Source organism: Gobius niger (genome assembly GCF_951799975.1).
Source record: "Gobius niger genome assembly, contig: SCAFFOLD_135, whole genome shotgun sequence".
Taxonomy (NCBI): domain Eukaryota; kingdom Metazoa; phylum Chordata; class Actinopteri; order Gobiiformes; family Gobiidae; genus Gobius; species Gobius niger.
The window spans coordinates 32990-39461 of NW_027639210.1; positions in this window are offsets into that span (position 1 = coordinate 32990).

The following is a 6472-nucleotide window of genomic DNA, read 5'->3' on the forward strand; positions in this document are numbered from 1 at the left end:
TGTCCATCATAGACAGAAAAGTCCATGTCCTAAAGCTCCCAATGCCTGAGCTTTATTCATGTATGTGTTTTTATGTAACAATAGTATTGAGATGTTTCTTAAATGGTCTCTTTTCGTCTTTACTTCAGCTCCTGTAGATTTTCTCGTGTGTTTGTAGTAACTTAGCGAGTAGCTACAGCGTTTTCATTGTTCTGCTGCAGCTCATTTTCCTCAATATAAACATGCTGTATGTCTTTAATCTGGATTTTCTGAGGACTTTTTAGTCGCTGGGTTAGTTTTTCAGATGAATAAACCCCTGGGCTTAAAACAGCGTCAGAATGGCCAAAACTGTTAGCCGCTAGTTAGCATCGTTAGCCTGTATGTTGTAAACACTGCAGCGAGTTAGCATCGTTAGCCTGTATGTTGTAAACACTGCAGACGCTGCAGTGAGTTAGCATCGTTAGCCTGTATGTTGTAAACACTGCAGACGCTGCAGCGAGTTAGCATCGTTAGCCTGTATGTTGTAAACACTGCAGACGCTGCAGCTCTAACAACATTAAGCTCTGGTTAAATCCAGCTCAGACTCTGGTTTAGAGAGCGCAGTCTGTAATAAAGTCAGCTCTATGTGGATTATTGTGTTTACACTAAACTATTCTACAGTTTGTTGCTTCTTCTCTCCTCAGCTGAGAGCTGCGCCTCGTAGCTGCGCCTCGTAGCTGCGCCTCGTAGCTGCGCCTCGTAGCTGCGCCTCGTAGCTGCGCCTCGTAGCTGCGCCTCGTAGCTGCGCCTCGTAGGTCAAATGGTATCGGTTTCTGGTATCGGGACCTCATGAATGAGCACGAGTATGAGTACAAGCATGTGGTATCGGCCCGATACCCGACACTGGTATCGGTATCGGTGCATCTCTAGTGAAAAACGACCTCAGGAACAACGTTAGAACAGTTTAAACAAAGAGCGTTTAGCAGGAAGCACAGTATCGGGTCGGTATCGGCTCAGTATCGGCTCAGTATCGGATCAATATCGGGTCGGTATCGGCTCAGTATCGGCTCAGTATCGGATCAATATCGGAATAGTATCGGCTCAGTATCAGATCAGTATCGGGTCAATATCGGTTCAATATCGGCTCAGTATCGGATCAACATGAAGTGTTAAAAGCCGGATTAGGGACATTTGTAACTACAACTTCCTTGATACTACAAATACTACAAATGCTACAAATACTACAAATACTACTGCAATAATAAAGTTTACTGCAGTTTTTCATTATTGTTTCTGTCGCTGCCGCAGAAAGAGACGAAACTTACTCAAACAACTCAGTACAGACGACTGCTGTTCACACCCTTTCTCTGACTCATTAGTGATATTCATAGTTATTAATATTTGCAGTTATGAATATTGGTAGTTGTTAATATTGGTAGTTAGTAGTTATTCGTAGTTATTCGTGTCTTAGTTTATAAACGATGCACTGATTTAGTTTCGAGACGATGATTATGAATAAAAACATTGAATGATTTGATGTGATTTGTTATTTTTGTTTTGTTCTGATGAGACTGAGCTGTGGGTCTGCAGATGACGTCACAGACGGATCCTTTTCTGTAAATTTAAATAAATAATAAAAGTCTAACGATGTGGAGCGCTCGTCTGTTATGCAAATGAGATGCAAATGAGGCGGATTCCTCCCGCCTTTGTTTAATGACTCGCATTTGAATGTTTCTCGTTTCTGATCGAGTGAATGAACTCGTGCGATACGACTTTACCCAAATCTAAAGCAACTCTGAGGCTCCTGATGTGGGCGGGGCTTCACATAAATCACTCTGATGGTCCGGCTCCGGTTTCACAGGGACCGCCCGGATTTGCCTGCGGAGCGTGAAGCGCCGAGCGTGAAGCGCGGCCGCCGCTGATGAGCGTCTGTAAACCAGGAAACCCGACCCGCCTGCAGCCCCAAGCGCGGCCTTTAAAGACCCAGCTCAGACCCAGACCTGAGGAAACCCGACCCGCCCCCAGCCCCAAGCGCGGCCTTTAAAGACCGAGCTCAGACCCGGACCCAGACCTTAGACTCAGAGCTCAGACTCGGACCCGGAGCTCAGACCCAGACCTGAGGAAACCCGACCCGCCTCCAGCCCAAAGCGCGGCCTTTAAAGACCGAGCTCAGACCCAGACCTCAGACTCGGAGCTCAGACCCGGAGCTCAGACTCGGAGCTCAGACTCGGACCTCAGACTCGGACCTCAGACCCGGACCTCAGACCTCAGACTCGGAGCTCAGACCCGGAGCTCAGACTCGGAGCTCAGACCCGGAGCTCAGACCCGGAGCTCAGACCCAGACCTCAGACTCGGAGCTCAGACCCGGACCTCAGACCCGGAGCTCAGACTCGGAGCTCAGACCTCAGACTCGGAGCTCAGACCTCAGACTCGGAGCTCAGACCTCAGACTCGGAGCTCAGACCCGGAGCTCAGACTCGGAGCTCAGACCCGGACCTCGGACTCGGAGCTCAGACTCGGAGCTCAGACCCGGAGCTCAGACTCGGAGCTCAGACCTCAGACTCGGAGCTCAGACCTCAGACTCGGAGCTCAGACCTCAGACTCGGAGCTCAGACCCGGAGCTCAGACTCGGAGCTCAGACCCGGAGCTCAGACCCGGAGCTCAGACTCGGAGCTCAGACTCGGAGCTCAGACTCGGACCTCAGACCCGGAGCTCAGACCCGGAGCTCAGACTCGGAGCTCAGACTCGGAGCTCAGACTCGGAGCTCAGACTCGGAGCTCAGACTCGGAGCTCGGACTCGGAGCTCAGACTCGGAGCTCAGACCTCAGACCCGGAGCTCAGACTCGGACCTCAGACCCGGACCTCAGACCCGGAGCTCAGACTCGGACCTCAGACCCGGAGCTCAGACTCGGACCTCAGACCCGGACCTCAGACCCGGAGCTCGGACTCGGAGCTCAGACCCGGAGCTCAGACTCGGAGCTCAGACTCGGAGCTCAGACTCGGAGCTCAGACTCGGACCTCAGACCCGGAGCTCAGACCCGGAGCTCAGACTCGGAGCTCAGACTCGGAGCTCAGACTCGGAGCTCAGACCCGGAGCTCAGACTCGGAGCTCAGACTCGGAGCTCAGACTCGGACCTCAGACCCGGAGCTCAGACCCAGAGCTCAGACTCGGAGCTCAGACCCGGAGCTCAGACTCGGACCCGGAGCTCAGACTCGGAGCTCAGACCCGGAGCTCAGACTTGGACCTCGGACTCGGACTCGGACCGTGACCAGACTCCGGGATGTTCCAGCTGCGGCCACAGGGGGCGCTGCTGCTGCTCTCAGGTAAAGCCTCTCACTCACCACATCCTACACACTTTAGTCTCTGCACGAACCAAGACCTAATCTGAGCCCCTCTCAGCGGCCCTGTGGTCCGGCCTGTGGTCCGGCCTGTGGTCCGGCCTGTGGTCCGGCCTGTGGCCCGGTGTGGGGGCGGCTCAGAGGCGCTTCTCCTTTCATTCTGACCAGAGTCTGAGCTGGTCTAAGGCCGTGAGGTTCTGCGCCGAGCGAGACTCCAGGCTGGCCGTGGTCCTGGACGGGCAGAAGGCGGAGGTACCACCTGACCACTGTGGTCATGTGACCTGCACAAGTGGGACACGGACACGTTTTAAAGGGGGGGTATTCTGCAAAATGGACATCCTGTTATTCTGTCCCTCCCTCATTAAAAACATGGCTGAAGTGTTGCCTTGGCACATTCACGTATTTCTGAGTAATCTGTAAAAACTGATGGCGGCCATTTTAGGGATAGGTTTGCCTGAGTCCTCCTAGGAACGCCCCCACCTCCTGGAGACGCCTCCGAGCTTTGGTCACCAGCCGAGTAACCAACCACTGCTCCTCAGCAGAACCCCCTCCCCACTGATGCCACAGACAGCGTGTGGAGGGGGCGTGTCTAAAGGCTCAGAGGTTCTTAAAGAGACAGAGGCCTATTTCAAGACATTCACTACAGCCATTTTGAGAGAGACATTTTATACAAGGCAGTTATTCTGATTTACTGCATTTACAGACCAGCAGAAGGTTTGTCATCATTGTAGTGAGATATAGACTGGTGCTATGGGGCTGACAAAAGCAGAACACCCCCTCTTTAAAGCAGAACACCCCCTCTTTAAAGCAGAACACCCCCTCTTTAAAGCAGAACACCCCCTCATTAAAGCAGAACACGCCCTCTTTAAAGCAGAACACCCCCTCTTTAAAGCAGAACACCCCCTCTTTAAAGCAGAACACCCCCTCTTTAAACAAATACAAACTCATTTATTTAAATTATTTGTTTTTTTGACATTTTGAAAAATCTGCAGCAAAAAGTCTTTAAATAAAAGAATAATAATAATTGAAAAAAAAGAAAAATGAGAGGATTTTCTGAACATTTGTTAAAAGTGTTGTTTTGTCCCTGGGGAGGCGGCCCGGGCGGTGACCTCGGGGGGGTCGGGGACCTCAGGACCGGGGGGGACCTCGGTGACCTCGGGACGGGCCTGGGTCGGGCTCAGCAACTGCGCCTCACTGAGAACCTACAGCGGGACGATGGAGGCCTCGAGCTGCAGCGAGGATCTGCGGTACACGGCCTGCTACAGCGGTGAGTCTGAGGGGGGGGGCAGGGCCTGCTACAGCGGTGAGTCTGAGGGGGGGGGGTACACGGCCTGCTACAGCGGTGAGTCTGAGGGGGGGGCAGGGCCTGCTACAGCGGTGAGTCTGAGGGGGGGGGTACACGGCCTGCTACAGCGGTGAGTCTGAGGGGGGGGGCAGACAGACAGAACATTAACCCCGCTCTGGTTGTGTTTGCAGAGCAGGACCAGAGGACCTTCATCCTGGACCAGGCCCAGACCTGGTCTGAGGCTCGGGACATGTGCAGGTCTCAGGCCTCAGACCTGAGCTCGCCCCAGGACCAGGTCCAGGTCCAGCAGCTCCTCGACGTGTTCTACGGCCGGACCACACGCAGAAAGAGGGAGGCAGACGATGACGCCACCGCCGCCACCGCCTCCTCCTCCACCTCCACCTCCACAGCCTCCACCGCCTCCACCGCCTCCCCCACCTCCACCGCCTCCACCGCCTCCCCCACCTCCACCGCCTCCCCCACCTCCACCGCCTCCCCCACCTCCACCGCCTCCCCCACCTCCACCTCCACAGCCTCCACCGCCTCCAGCTCCTCCACCACCTCCACCGCCTCCACCACCTCCTCCACCATCGCCTCCACCTCCTCCTCCACCACCGCCTCCACCGCCGCCTCCTCCCGCCCAGGTACGTGCCCCTGCATCAGATGCCCTCCCTGGGGCAGCAGACCTAAGCTCCGCCTCTGTCCGCAGCCTCCGCTCAGGTGTGGGTGGGGCTTAATCAGCGGCCCTGGGTGTGGCTGGACCCCGAGGCCCCGCCCCCCTCGGGCCTGGATCCTTCAGACGGTCAGTACTGCGTCACCATGGATACCAACGGGGCGTGGCTCCCAGAGGACTGCGCCCAGGCCCGGCAGGTGCTCTGCCACAAAGGTCAGTCCGTGACCTCATATACTACAGGCCGCACTATATACTCACTATATACTCACTATATACTCACTATATACTCACTATATACTCACTATATACTCACTATATAGTCACTATATACTCACTATATACTCACTATATAGTCACTATATACTCACTATATAGTCACTATATACTCACTATATAGTCACTATATACTCACTATATACTCACTATATACATATATATATATATATACTCACTATATACTCACTATATACATATATATATATATATACGCACTATATACTCACTATATACTCACTATATAGTGACTATACAGTCACTATATAGTGAGTATATAGTGAGTATATAGTCACTGATTCTGTTGGCGATTCGGACTCATTTAACAGCTCCAGCTAAAGGTTAGCAGCTAACGTTAGCATGAAGCTATCGGTCATTTAACAGCTCCAGCTAAAGGTTAGCAGCTAACGTTAGCATGAAGCTATCGGTCATTTAACAGCTCCAGCTAAAGGTTAGCAGCTAACGTTAGCATGAAGCTATCGGTCATTTAACAGCTCCAGCTAAAGGTTAGCAGCTAACGTTAGCATGAAGCTATCGGTCATTTAACAGCTCCAGCTAAAGGTTAGCAGCTAACGTTAGCATGAAGCTATCGGTCATTTAACAGCTCCAGCTAAAGGTTAGCAGCTAACGTTAGCATGAAGCTGTCGGTCATTTAACAGCTCAAGCTAAAGGTTAGCAGCTAACGTTAGCATGAAGCTATCGGTCATTTAACAGCTCAAGCTAAAGGTTAGCAGCTAACATTAGCATGAAGCTATCGGTCATTTAACAGCTCCAGCTAAAGGTTAGCAGCTAACGTTAGCATGAAGCTGTCGGTCATTTAACAGCTCAAGCTAAAGGTTAGCAGCTAACGTTAGCATGAAGCTATCGGTTATTTAACAGCTCAAGCTAAAGGTTAGCAGCTAACATTAGCATGAAGCTATCGGTCATTTAACAGCTCAAGCTAAA